Raw genomic sequence first — 15,648 nt, 5'->3', positions numbered from 1 at the left:
CACTTTCAAAGATAATGCACCCCTCTTTCCTAACAACATTCTAGGAGTGCTATGATTGAGTGTATTATCAACAATTTCTATGACTTAAAAATTGAGGTTATAGGGGCCTCCCCGGTGGCACAGCGGTTGAGCGCTGGGCTGCGAAGCTGCCCGCAGCCTCTGCATCGCCAGTTCGATCCCCGGCCGCCAACAAGGGTCCCACATGGCGCGCAGACCTCTTCTGCAGCACCCACTGCTCCCCTCAGCAGTGTACTTCATCAGTCTGCCTGTTCTATTCCCCACTCTGGCTCTGACGAATTCTCTCACCCTCCCACACTTCTGACTGTACCCAGAGTTTGTATAAATAAATAAATAAATCTTTAAAAAAAAAAGATTGAGGTTATAAGTAATCAGTCTTCTACTCAGACTTGAAAGAATCAATTATAATAAAATGACAGGCATGCACACACACACACACACACACACACATATACAAAGAGCAACACACTTGAATTACCTTCAAACAACCTCTGCATATATAATTTCTACCTGCATTCTGACAAGTACCTTTTTAATGAAGTAATGGAAATGAAGGTCATCTTGCAACAAGGTAATGCTGAATTCTTACACAAAAAATAACAGTAAATATGTTTTTGAATATAAAAAAAATTTTATGTTCGAAGCTGAAGGATATACAGATGGGTTCAAGTTATTTAGAAGCTCAAATAATAGTACTACATCCATATCAACAAAAATATATACAAAGAGCTAATAAGATATACATTTAAATTAGAAAATTAATTAAAAATAGAATTTAATCCCTCAGTACTTCATTTCAATGTAACAAGAAAAACTATGTAAATTCTGAATATTCTTAAACTATTTTAATGTAACACAGGCAAAGAGATGAAAAAAAATTTCCAGCAAGTAAAATCCATTTAGAACTGTATCTGCTGGTGAACCAACTAGCAATACTACACTGTCTGCACTACTGCTTTCACTTACATCTTGACATAAAAAAACCAAGATAATTATAAACATCTATTTTGAACTCTAAAATATAAAAATCACCAAATAAAGTTGTACAGTAAGTATACATGTATAAATGTATAATTTAGATGTGATTTCTTGTTTATAGAGATCTATAACTATCTATATTTGGTTAGATATAAACATATAAACAAATATCAAGAGAAAGCTATCTTATAGACTCCTATTTAACACCATTGGGAAAATAGAAGAAAAAACACTATTGAAATAAGAACTGATGAGCAACAGGAAATTGGAGAGAAGTAGAAAGAATTTTGCCAGAGGTCAAGGGCAAAAAATAAGCAAACATCTATTGAGTCTCTGTGCCAAGTAAACAACGCAAGGAATAAAGAGATTCAATTCATACTCACATAATGGAGAAGAAATTTTTAACCAAAATGTAATCAAGTAAGTTAAGATAAATAAATATATTAAATATATCAGCAGAGGCCAGAACAAGGTGGCAGGGGTCTCAGCAGAGGGTGTGATTGACTCTAAGTCAAAGTGGAGATGAGAGTCATCAAGGAAGGATCCAGCAGATCCCAGTTCTGGATTCACCTACCTGAATTTTAAATGAGAATTTTATAATTTCATCTTACCACCTACACTCCTCTTTATACGTCTTAACCAGCTTATAAGTAAAATGGCAGAAAGAGAAAGAAAAGGCTGGAAAGGGAGAGGGGGGAGGGGGGGTGACAGGCAGAGTGCGAAAAGAAGAATATTTGGAGAAAGGACAAAAGGAGGAACAGAACAAAGAGCAAATAGTGAAACTAAATTATTCATATTGAAATCTATTATTATAGTTGGAGAGATGAATGAACAGAGGGAGGGATGGTGAAGGATGATGTGGGGGTGGGAGGGAGATTAGAGATCATTCCCAAAGGAGCAACATGTGAGTTTTATTTTGAATAATTTTTAGGGGCTTGTTTGGTATTGATTATTGATTGAGTGACTGACTTTGTTTTCCTAAAATCTATTCCAAAAAGATTTCACAAAAAAACAAACACTTCAGGTTACTATTGATATTGAGTATATTGTAAAAGTTCCTATGTTATTAGACCTATGTTCTTCCAAATTAAGTCTTACAGTTGGGGTAGAAAAATGACCCACTAACCAGTACCTTTAACTAGCTAGAATTATTGCGGATGGGCCTCCCCGGTGGCGCAGCGGTTGAGCGCTGGGTTGCGAAACTGCCCGCGGCCTCTGCGGCGCCGGTTCGATCCCCGGCTGCTCCCCGGCCATCCGGAGGAGGGTCCCACATGGTGCGCAGACCTCTCCTGCCGCCCGCTGCTCCCCTCAGCAGTGTACTTCGGTCCTTCTGCCTGCTCTGCTCCCCGCTCTGGCTCTGGTGAATTCTCTCACCCTCCCGCGCTTCTGACTGTACCCAGTGCATGTACAAACAAACAAACAAATAAATAAATAAAAATACATGCCTCTTTAAAAAAAAAAAAAGAATTATTGCGGATGAAAGCATTTAAGGGCCTCCCCTGGTGGCGCAGCGGTTGAGTGCTGGGCTGCGAAGCTGCCCACAGCCTCTGCAGCACCTGCTTGATTCCCGGCCAGGGCGAGGGTCCCACATGGCGCTCAGACCTCTCCTGCCGCCCACTGCTCCCCTCAGCAGTGTGCTTCGTCTCGGTCTGCCTGCTCTGCTCCCCGCTCTGGCTCTGGTGAATTCTCTCACCCTCCCGCCCTTCTGACTGTACCCAGTGCTTGTATAAATAAATAAATAAATCTTTAAAAGAAAAAAAAAAAAGCATTTAAGAAGAGAAATAATAGGGAAGGGAAAAACTGAGCCAGAACTTCTATAGTTTAAGTTATTAGCCTCAAAATCAGCGTAAACCCAACTATCAGGAGTAAAAGAATCAAAAGCTGATTTTCTTGGCCATGAAAGCAAAAAAAAGATAAGTAGAAAAGAATTAAGAGTTTCAAGGCCATGTCAACCTTTATTAGCAAGAAAGTATGTTAAGCCATAGCTCTCCTATCTATCTCTGTGTTTGACTAAATAGAACCAAGCTTCAGTTACTAACAAACTTGACAGGAATGGAGAGCCCTTCTCCAAATTTTTCCACTTAATTTTACATTTATAATGATTCAACATAAGAGAATTAGGTTTTTTAGAAAACCTTCTACCACAAAACTCAAAAACAGAAAAGGTAAAAATATTTAAGTGTTTGAAGAACTAAACTGAGTATCAGGTTGTTAATGATATGAACAGTTGATTACAATTATAGTTTATTTGGGGGCCCCTCTGGTGGCACAGGGATTAAAGACACAGTGCTGTTAAGCTATCGACAGCCACTGCAGCATGAGTTCAATCCCCGGCCAGGGAAAAACCCACATGGCACACCAGACCTCTCCTGTCTCGCCTGTTGTTCCCCTCAGCAGTATATTTCAGTCAATCTGCCTGTTCTGGTGAATCCTCTGTCTCTGGTGAATCCTCTCACTCCCCCCCCACCCCGTATCTCTGGCCTGCACCCCAATTCTTGTACGCATAAATCTTTAAAAAAAAAAAAAACTCTTTAAAAAAAGGGAGAAAGGGCAAGCAACGTTAATGGGAATAAAATCAGCAGCAGCCAGTCTTTATGAGTAGGTGAGGGACTAGGAGAGGATCCAGGGGACAGGATTAGGAGAGGGTCAGGGCTCAACCCTCATAGAGAGGCTGTATGCAGCTACTTTTTACCTAAATATCTAGAGATGAACTCAACCTTCAAACATTAGGACTTTAAGAGTCTGAGATTAAACCACAATGACTGAAGTACCAGAAAGGATCCAACAGCCTTAGAGGCCCCATCCTAATAGAGAGGAAGAGAGACTTAGAGAGTGTGAGGAAGACAGAGCAGTCATTTAGAAAAGAAAAATCACTGTCTCTTCAAGACTTTTACTGCAACAAATCAGCTACTTCCATAATATAACTGCCTTATTCCATTTAGAGAGGTTCAGCAATATAGTTTTCAAGTCAGAGAAAGAGTCTGTGGTTTTCATTCTTTATTATGTGTTCAGTAAATATGTGTGTATGTGTATATATTCACACAAATATATCCAGAAGTTAAATGTTAGATAGAACAAAAGAAATGCCACTTTAGAATTAGTTTACTCATTTATGAGTGAGATCTCACTACAAAATCACTAGTTTCTCTTTCCACCATTCCTTCCTCTTTCCTTTTCTTTTTTCTTTTATCCTTCCTTTTGTCACTCATTTTTCTCATCTATAAATTGAGAGTAATTTTGGTAATGGAATACAAAACCTTCTACATTTAAGTCACCAATCTGAATCTGACTAGCACAACCACCAGTATCAAGCTCAACCGTGATTCATATCAAGTTTTCAGTTTCAGAATAGTCACACTGAAGACCAAAAGGCTCCTGAATCTCCATTCAATTCTATTCGTGTCTGTTGTGATTTAAACAAATCATTTTACATTAAAGAGCAATGTAGGAAATGAACTGTTGTTACAAACTAGTGAGAATCTAAACAATCAAACATCTGTACATTTGCATTTCCCTTTTAAGAACTGGCAAGCAGGGAGGTTGGTGAAATTTCTAGATTACAGCTTAATTCGCTTACTATCTGTAAATGAATAATTAAGAGGTACCATCTCACCTCTTATCTTTTTTCTTTCAATTTTATACCAACATCCCAGAAAAAAAATTCCAGAGTCTAAAATGGGAATGTGTGTAATATCATTACAATTCATACCCTACCTTCTCCAAATCAATACTTAAACCATAAGAGAGACCTTTCTACATTTAAGTTAATTCACAGCCTTCCAATTTCTGTTTAAAACATCATTAATTCACTAATACAACTAACTTTTTTTGGCACCTACCCTATGCCAGTTACTATGTTAGGCATTAAAAAATAAGGATGTATTCATTCCCCTCAATATATTCACCCCTTTTAGGGAGTAGGCACACAGAGCCTTAAGTAGAAAGGCAAAAAGTAACTATTCCAATAGTAGAACATAAATTTCAGTAGGGAAGACAGAATCTGAAAAAAGTAAACTTATACTTTCTGATAATTATATTATCAAAATATTAGCTCTTAAGTGCTTTCTAAGTGCTAAGTAAAGTTGGGGAGTAGAATAGGAAGTATCTGAGCAGAGCTTTAATTATGTGGTCAGGGTTTTAGTTTCTGTTTTCAAAGAACTAAGAAAAATAAAAGCCTTTAAAAAAATTTAAAGTTTTTAAATAATTGTGCCAATACAACATGACAAATGCTTATTTAACAAAGTTACCAACAAAATATAGGTTAATAACAGTTCACCATTAGAGGGCCATAGAAGGAAGGAATCGGCGGATTATGAAAGATAAGAGGACATGACAAGGGGGCTGGGAAGGGCAGGCAGAAGAGAGCGCATATGTGAGGTCACAGAGGCAGTATTAGACAAGACTGACTATCATTAAGTAGTAATCACCACTTAATCCAGAAGCTACCATGATTCAGTTTCTCACACGTTATCCTTATAACTTCACAATGTATTTATGACTTTATTAGGATTATTCACATTTTGAGATGATAAGGAAAGACCAGAATGAAAATCTTTCTATCTAAACACATGCAGTTTGCAGCAACATGGGATCATGCTCAGCGAAATAAGTCAGAAAGAAAAAAATAAATACCGGAAAACCTAAATAAGGGAACAGGAAAAAGACTAATCAATACAAAGTAATAATCAAAATCAACAAGCAACTATAAACCAGAGACGCACTATGGGGGGGGGTGAGAAGGGTGGAGGAGGAGGGAGGGGGAAGGAGAGGAAGAACTAAAAAAATAAGGGGGGGGGGTGCAATTGTATGGGGAATATAACCAAAATGAAAAATGCATACATTGTGCAAAGATAAAAAATGATGTAAGAATTATATAAAATATTAAAAAAAAAAAAAAAAGAAAATCTTTCTATCTAAAAAAACAGGTTGAGCTCAGGCCAAGAGTCTGAACTTTCTCCAGTAAGCAGTGCAATTCACGGAAATTTTTTAAAGAAAGAAGGCTCATGATCTGATTTTTGTTTGTTTTTTTTAAGATATAAAACTGCATGTGGAAAACAAATTTTTGTTGTTACAGGACAGAATGCTAACACATTAGTTTTAATAATAAAATATCATCATTCAATTAGGACAAGGAAAAGGCTTGATCTAAACCAGTATCAGCAGTAACAGAAAGTGGTGTCAGGAAAAGATGTAATAGCAATTAATTCTGGATAGGAGGAAAATGGAAGAGCATTGAAATGGGAGATACTGGAGTGAATCTAACAGAATATTTTAAGGGTGAAACCATTAGTGAAGAGAGAAGAAAGAGAAGTGTGGGATATGAGAGGGTAAGAGGGGGAGGTATGCTAAATTTGACCATGTTAAGTGTATCTTGATGATGCTGAAGTCATGATATTCGATGATAACTAGACTCTGATTAGAGGAAGGTCCTGGAGTTAACTTAGCCAACAATCATCAGCAAATGTGTCTTTGTATTCAGTAGAGTGTTTTGGTAGAAGAGACAGAAAACCCAAATTGTCTGCATAATTAATAGATTTACAATCTCTCAAAGTAATATGGACTATAAGTGTGGTTTAACTAGAACTCCAGTATTCTTGTTTCATAACTTTCTCCCTTGCATCAAGTTATTATGATTTCACTTACAGTAGCAAAATCATGTGGCAACCCCCAACTTTCTATCTGTATCCCACAAAATCTAAAAAAGTAATATTCTGGAGTTATTGAAAAAAATAGTCTTAAACATCCTTCTAATCCAAATTGGGGGCCTTCCCCACCACTGTCAAAAGGGACAGGACTACATCAACTAGCACTGATTCAGGGCCCACCTAAACTACGCGCCCCACACTGTGTGGGAAAACTAGAATGAATGCTATGAAAGCAATTCCAGTGTCCTCCTCAATCCTCTTTCATATCTAAGAATGGCTTAATATTTCATACCCTGAACAATATTTTTTTAAAGATTTATTTATGCATACAAGAGCTGGGGTGCAGGCCAGAGATGGGGGAGGCGAGAGGATTCACCACAGAGTGGGGAGCAGAACAGACAGATCTACTGAAATACACTGCTGAGGGGAGCAGAGGGTGAGACAGGAGAGGTCTGCTGCACCATGTGGGTAGCTTCCTGGCCGGGGATCAAACTCTTGCTGCAGTGGCTGCAGATAGCTTCATAGAGCTGCATCTTAACCCCTTGTGCCACCAGGGAGGCCCCCTAAAGAATATTTTTTTTAAATACCATTTGGTACTTCTCTGATACTTAAAAACCATTTAAGATTGCTGAGCATGGCCTAGTATTACCCAAATCCCACTCCCTTGCCAGATGTGGTGACAATAGAAATATTCAAGCTATATGAGAAAGTATATTAATAAAATACTCACAGAATGATTTTTGTAGTGTGGGGATAAAATCTAGTGATGTTACATGAGAACTCACTTTTTCCTCTATTTGTCCTCAAAGGAGGACACCAAAGAACACAGACCAAAGAGGCAAATTCTTGAACAGGAGTTCTAAATAAGATCTTGAAACTCTGGCCAAGAGACAGACGTGGAAGGAGTTGGCAGAGGTCAGTGACCTGAAGAAGCCTCCCCTACAATGAGTGACAAGCACAAGAACACAGAGATCTCAGGAGCTGCTCTGGGGACCAACGTCAGGAAAGACTGGCTTTACTTCAAATGATCAACCTTTCCTTTCCAAAGCCTAGAAACTAGGCCATCCTCAGATCTTTACTGTCACCCATGGTTTAAATGGGTTAGGCAAGAATCCTTAAATTGGTTGAGGTGTGCTGCAAGTAACTAGCTTAAATTTTCTGTTATCGTTCTTGTGAGGGATAAAGACTACAATCTAGTTCAATTACAGGGCAATAAATTTACTATTATTCTTGCATAGTTGCTTTTGTGTGTATTACAGAAGATTTACTTCAAAGCCAACTTTATAATTCCACACTGGCATCATTTGATAATTTTTAAAGCTCACTCACTATTTCACATCCTCAGTCAATACCACTAATTTTACACTGCAGAAAAGTAAACCATGAGACTGTGTTCTGTGTCCCACATAGTTTCCCTCTACAGTCAACAGAAAAGATATCTGCTGGATTGGTAAAGTCCAGAGAGGGCAGTGATTTGCCAAATATGGCCTGTTAGAGCACTGAGAATTTAGGGTTAGGTTTCAGCATTTGCTGCTGTCACTCATGTACTAAATCTATATTTACTTGAGGCAGTGAGTGGGGATTTAAACAGAAAAATCCAAAGCATCCAAGCCACCTTCTTTCCTGACTTAGCTGATTTTTAGAATTACTAACAGTGTTTCAGAACAAGTTAAATAAAATATTACTGATATTATAGTAAAATTTGTTGAGACAAAATGGGAGCTGAGTATTGATATAAAATTACCTACCCAGTAATTTCATGTCTCAGTACTTAGAGATTCTGAACATAAAGCATGGTCATCAGTGTTGAAAGACAAGTGCTCTCAATTTAAAAGTGAACATGTATGTCTAAGATACTCGTACTAACAAGAAAATGATAGACCAATAATATACTTTCTTTTTAAATGAATTTGTCAAGTGAATAAATTTAGCTGAAAAGATCTGAGATAGATATAAGATCTAAAAGCAATAGCTAAATTAACATATACAAAGAAATTAAATTCATGCAATCATTTGGAAATCATTCATGTTTCCAATGCTGGGGACATTAGTTTATTTCTAAGAAAAGGCACTACCATAAACCGAGTGTGCACGCACAAACACACATACACACAACAGTTAAAAGTGTAGGATGGGGCCTCCCTGGTGGCACAAGGGGTTAAGACTAGCACTGTAAAGCAGCCACTGCACTCGAGTTCAATCTATAGCCTGCCAGGGAGCCACAAGGCGCAACAGACCTCTCCTGGCTCGCCCGCCTCACCGCTCAGCAGTATACTTCAGTCAGTCTGCATGTCCTGTTCCCCACTCTGTCTCTGGTGGATCCTCTCATTCCCTGCACCTCTGGCTTGTGCCCCAGTTCTTGTATGCATAAATACATAAATCTTTAAAAAAATAAAAACAAAGTTATTTTTGTCCCACTACTTCTTCTTATTAAATTTTCCACTTTTGACTTTATTCAAGTCATTGTAAAAAAAATCAAAAGAAACTCAATAATCATAATAATTAATGGTATGTTTAAGTAATTTCAAATAAGTCCACATATATAAAAACTAATTGTGACAATCAGATATTCCATTTAGTACCCACCTAAAATTCTTATAATGGTAAGTCTTCTGTCCAACCAAAGAATGGGATTGGCACAAACAGAGAATCCCAGTACAGCTGGGATTTTTAACAGCTAACTGACAGGTATCTTCAAGTCTTGCTCCAGAGTTTTCCCAGGTCTCTGCCTAGCATCAGTATGACACTAAGAGAGCATACAAACTAGGTGCATGAGTTTACTTTGTAAACTATGGAAATGTATTTGAAATTCAAAAAGGGAATGGGAAATGAATTTGAATCCATATTTGAATACCTTTACTTGGATTACAGATTTTTATAATCACTAAAATACATGTACACAAAATGCCTCATAATATTTTTATGCCTCTCGAAATGTACTTTTCTTCTATTCCCCAAATACTGGAAGATAATTGATGCTTAGCCACAATTATTAAGTAAATTTTTTTGATAATCTGCAGTTGCCACTAAAGTGACTAAAAAGAGCAAGACATGCTAAAATTTGTAATGAGATTCCTTTTAACAAAAAAATAAATGAACTGCACATGTCCAAATATAATTTATTAATAAAAACAGCACTGATATAGTTGAAAAACAGCAATAACTGTCATGAAGTAGACAAATTCTATATTCAGACCATAGGTAATATTTGGTGTCCATAGAGTTTTGTGGTTTCCTCATAAACATAACTTCACAGCCCTCTCTTCTGCACAATATGACCTCCAGAATGCACAGATTTTTTTTAAAAGATTTATTTATTTATTTATACAAGCACTGGGTACAGTCAGAAGCGCGGGAGGGTGAGAGAATTCACCAGAGCCAGAGCGGGGAGCAGAACAGGCAGACTGAGGAAATACACTGCTGAGGGGAGCAGCGGGCGTGGCAGGAGAGGTCTGTCGCGCCATGTGAGACCCTCGCCAGTGGCCGGGGATCGAACCAGTGCTGCAGAGGCTACGGCCAGCTTCACGGCCCAGCGCTCAACCACTGCGCCACCAGGGGAGGCCCTGAATGCACAGATTTGATTGCAAATGGTACTAAGAAAGCCCAGGAATCGTGTTCAATGCAGGATGGGGTCAGTTTTATTTTGTGCTTTGGCCATAATATTGACACTAATCATAGATAATTTTTCTATGAAGACTGCCATCCATCAAGAAAGGTAGTTCAAAAAACATGTTGATCCAATTAGATCTGGCACAAAGATTATTTTAGTCCATAATTACCTTTTCTCTTGCTTTATATAATTCCTTTTATTACAGTTTCTCAAAATGTGAACTCTCTTTACAGTTACTTAAAACACACACACACACACACACACACCCAACACACACACCCCCAACAGTGGAATCTTTCATATCAAAAGTTTCACAAAGAAAATGCTGTATGCTATGCAATTTTTTCTGTCCTTAAAGTAAAAGTTAGTAATTTTTGGAAACCAGGATATCACAACATACTACATATTATAAAACCAAACCAAACATAAAAGTTCAAAGAACACAGAAGAGAAATAGCAGAGAAACACATTAAATACTCACTCCTTCTCCATGTTGCCAGCTTTATGTGACTAGGATGGAAAATTTTACAAATGTGACCCAGACAAATACTTCTAACACTTTCTGAGGATTCCTACTTCTCACTCATTGATAGGGTAAATAAATTCTGCCCACTTCCTTTCTATGATGTCTTCTTTTCATCTTACGCCACTACTTTATCCCCTTGAGGTAGGACCATCTGTTCCATGACACTGCTGGTGATCCCTTTGTAACCTTCTCCCCCCAAGAATCCATCATTGTCACAACTGAGCAGGCAAAAACACCAATAAATATCAATCATCTAATTAGATGATCCAGCAATAAGCTATATAAAGGGCAGATGCTCATTAGTTCTATAGCACAGCATATATACCGAGAGAGTTCTTGATTATAGGCACTCATTAATATGATTCTATTCCTAGAGACTAAGATGCTGTACAGAACATGATATGTATTTTAAAAACAGCTTTTGAATAAATAAGCATTTTTATCAAATTGATATAATCTGTATATCTTTGCCATCTTCAAATTCTTTTATGTTCCCCACTCACACCAGTATGAAATTCATTATTTGGACTGTTATTCCAAGGACCTAAGTATCACTGGCTATTCCTCATCCCTTCTATTTATCTCTTCCCACTATTCTTTTATACAAGGCTGCACAGCAAAGTAGAATGAGCTCTGCGTTTGATATTAGAATGGATACTGAACTGTTTGAATTTTGACTTGATGACTTGCTAATGTGTGATATAAATCTTTTGAAGCACTTTTTTTACTAGATAATAGAAATATGTAATAGAAGTTATAATAAAAATTAACTAAGCAGAGAAGGTACACAAAGTTACTACAGCAATAACTTTCCCTCTTTTATCAACCAGGTTGTACACTCTTAATCTTTGCTTAATATGTTACTCCTGCTAACCTGCCAGGGGAAAATGCAATCTATTGTACTTACTCCTAAACCCTATTCATGCTATAAGGTCAGTTCAAAAGCTACTCATTTTAAATATCAGATTAAGTACAAAGCAACTCTAAAAAGAAGGGACGATCAGATACTTAAGGTTGGTCCTAAGACAGTCGATTTAATAAAATAGACCATATAGGTCTGTTAGTGATCTATCTCAATACTTCCAAGCTAGCAAGAAAGTTTCAAAGGGACTGTGAAGCTTTAAAAAAAAAAGTTATAATGGGGAGAATTGCAAACTGACACTATGATAAATGTCACAAGCATTATACCATCTAAGAACACCCCATGACCACATAAGCCTAGACCTGTTCCTTTCTGCAGTCACTATAGCACTACTGAACATTGCTGTGAAGCACACATAGCTTTGGAATGTGATTTCTTAAGATATATCTATTTGATCACCAGATCATAAATTTCTTAAGAACAAGTAATATGCCAGATCCCTTAGTTGCTCCATCAGTATGTTTTATGCAATAGGTAGTCAACAAATATTGACTGGACAATATGTGTAGATTAGCAGGTAATGAAAGCCTGTGGCTATTTCTTTCATTAAAGCTAGTACACTTTAAAATATGCTGTATTTTGCAAGTCATATAAGCCAAATAAAATTATGTGTATGTCATTCTGAATGCACCTTACACAACTCTCCAGTTTTTTATAAGATGCTATTTCTTTTAATACCTAAATATTAATATAGGCAATTGACATTTGAAATGTGGTACCCCAGATGGTGAATATATTGGCAAAAGCAGAACTAATTGCTATTATAATCTCTAATTCACTGGTTCTCAATGGCTACACAATAAAAATATTTGAAGATTTTTTTTTTTACAGTCAGATCATACTTTTTTTTATTTTATAAAGAATTTTATGCTCTTAAAATTTAAAGATTTTACCCATGTCACTTTTTTGTGAGCAATTTTATTTTATTTTATATATTTACATCATTTTTTATTTTTGCACAATGTATGCATTTTCATCTTGGTTATAATCCCCATACAATTCCCAAATTCCCACCCCCCTTGTTTTGATCCTACTCCTTCCTCCCCCCCACCCACGTATTATGTCTCTGGTTTATAGTTGCTTGCTGATTTTGATTTTTACTTTATTATAATTAGTCTTTTTCCTGGTGCCTTATTTAGGTTTTCTAAATTCCTGCTATGAGTGAGACCATTTGGTATTTTTCGTTTTCTTTCTGGCTTATTTCACTGAACATGATCCCTTCCAGCTCCATCCATGTTGCTGCAAATTGCATGAGTTTATCTTTTTTGCTTGCTGAGTAATATTCCATTGTGTATATGTACCACATGTTCTTGATCCTTTCATCTATTTGGGGGCATTTGGGTTGTTTCCATAGCTTGGCTATTGTAAATAGTGCAACTTTAAACATAGGAGTGCTGGTGCCCTTTTAAATTAATATTTCTGTGTCCTTTGCATAAATACCTAGGAGTGGAATTTGGATCATATGGAAGCTCCATCTTTAGCAGGTTGAGGAATCTCCACACAGCTTTCCATAGTGGTGGGAAAAGCAATGAAAGCAGAAAAAGAAAGAAGTATTTGAAGATTTTTTTAAAAATGCCAAAGCTAAGTCAATTATCACAGACTCTTAGTTAGGGACAAACCACTGGTAAGTTTTGAAAATTTCTCAGGTGATTCAAATGTGTATCTGTGTTATAAAACCTCTGTACCTCTCTTTTTTTTTTTTTAATAGAGGCATGTTTTATTTATTTACTTGTTTGTTTGTTTGTTTGTTTTATTTATACATGCACTGGGTACAGTCAGAAGCGCGGGAGGGTGAGAGAATTCACCAGAGCAAGAGCGGGGAGCAGAGCAGGCAGAAGGACCGAAGTACACTGCTGAGGGGAGCAGCGGGCGGCAGGAGAAGTCTGCGCGCCACGTGGGACCCTCCTCTGGTGGCCGTGGGACCCTCCTCCGGTGGCCGGGGAGCAGCCGGGGATCGAACCGGTGCCGAAGAGGCCGGGGGCAGCTTCGCAACCCAGTGCTCAACCACTGCGCCACTGGGAGGCCCTGTACCTCTCTTAATTCCTATAAACAACAAGAATTGCTTACATTTCGTAAGGAAATCAATCAAGAGATCTTGTTGAAGATCTCTTCTCACTTTTGTTTTCTGGTCTTTCAATGTTTAAGTCTTTAAAACTCTTAACAATACCTTCTAAATTACTGTGCTTAATGTTGTCTTAAACATAGCACACCACGGATAAATTTCTAGAAAACATTTAAGATTATAATAGCAGAAGCCTCCCTGGTGGCACAAGGGGTTAAGACGCAACCTATGAAGCTGTCTGCAACCTCTGCAGCACAAGTTCGATCCTCGGCCAGCCAGGGAGCACATGGTGCAGCAGACCTCTCCTGACTCGCAAACTGCTCCCCTCAGCAGTGTACTTCCATCAATCTGCCTGTTCTGTTCCCCACTCTGTCTCTGGTCAATCCTCTCACCTCCCACACCTCTGGCCTGTACCCCAGCTCTTATATGCATAAATAAATAAATCTTTTAAAAAAGAGATTACAATAGCAATTAGTTCTGCTTTTGCCAATCTCTTCATCATCTTGGGTACCATATTTCAAATGTCAAATTTCTCTGGCTTCTCCAGAAACACACATGCACTTCCATAATTTTAATAAGAAAAGCATGAGTTCTACTTTTATCACTAAAGATATAGTATGTTTATGTGGTTCAGAAACTTCACGATATCAGCTTAGACTGTTTAAGGGAGTCCCTGAAATATTCCTTTCATCCCAGTCTATGAATCAATCCATCACCACAGTTCACCTAATCCATTCTTTATTAAATTTTTCATCACTATCTACCCAACACCCCTCATTCAGATTGGCTTAGCCTTAAGAAAAAACAAATACATGTTAACAGGCAGTAGAAAATTTCTGTTTCTTATGAGCTCAGAGAAGAAGCAAACTACATCATCAGTGGCTGATGCCAGGTGACTGGTTTGCGACCCTCAGTAAGTCCCTTACACCTGTCAAGGGAAGCAAAGACTGCAGGGGAGAGCGAGTGTGAGCAGACACACAAGGGCAAATAATATTCCCAACTGCTGTTAGCAGAGCTCTAAAAATAAAGTTACAAAAGCACTGGGAGGGCAGAGTGAATTCTTAACACTTGTACTCTTCTATTTTGGTCTGTTATGAAGCAGGTGACCTCAGTACCAAGCAAAGAGTCTTTGAGATTTCCACATCCCTCACTTTCAGAAATGATCCTCAGTTATGCCGATCATGACTGTATGCTTTCCAGCTGTTTCAAATTCATAATCATAAAGAGAATCTGTTTAATCTTTCAGGATTGCTCCCTCATAGGATCGCATTCTAAAATAAGTTTATTTGATATTTATTTGCCTATTTTACTTTAATGAACTCTTTCATTTGTATTATTCAGGGAAAAAACGTTCCATACACTTGATGTATTCTTTTAAGGAGCTATATCTAAGAATCAAGAGTTCTAAGTCATGAATATAGCTAAAGAAACAGCAATTTAAGTGTCTTCCATTTAAAAATCAGTGGTTTAAGGAATGAAAAACTATAACCACTCTCACATTTAATGACCCAAATAAGGTCGTCCTTATTTTAAACGCAATTTTAAATGCTTGTTGCCTAAGCATTTCTATGTGAGAAGGCAATGCAATGTTGCCACTGACAGCAAGTTTAGAATCCGCCAGATCAGATCCTGTCCCATTATTACTAGCTACAGTGTCCAGAACAGGTTATTCAACTGCACAAGACCACATATTCTTCTTTATCACTTATAAAAAAAGAAAATAATGCCTGTCCCTGTCTTTAGGGTTGAGGTCGGAAGTAAATAAGACACTTTAGGTAAAACACTAATCCACTGCCTGGCACCTGGCACTCAATAAATGCTACCAATTCTGATTATTGCTGACAAGAAATGATTAGGCAATATGCAACTGATGATCAAGAGATCAAG

At 37.6% G+C, this 15,648-nt stretch overlaps 1 protein-coding gene across 4 annotated transcripts in view; it reads right to left on the bottom strand.

Annotated features, from left to right (window-relative positions):
• The window catches only part of CACNA2D1 (calcium voltage-gated channel auxiliary subunit alpha2delta 1), a 415,589-nt gene that overhangs the window by 370,306 nt on the left and 29,635 nt on the right, over window positions 1-15,648 (bottom strand). The gene's annotated exons all lie outside the window — the stretch shown is intronic.

The sequence above is a fragment of the Talpa occidentalis genome, unplaced genomic scaffold (assembly GCF_014898055.3).
Source record: "Talpa occidentalis isolate TD23 unplaced genomic scaffold, MPIMG_talOcc4v2.1, whole genome shotgun sequence".
Taxonomy (NCBI): Eukaryota; Metazoa; Chordata; class Mammalia; order Eulipotyphla; family Talpidae; genus Talpa; species Talpa occidentalis.
This window is presented reverse-complemented; position numbering and strand designations above follow the sequence as displayed.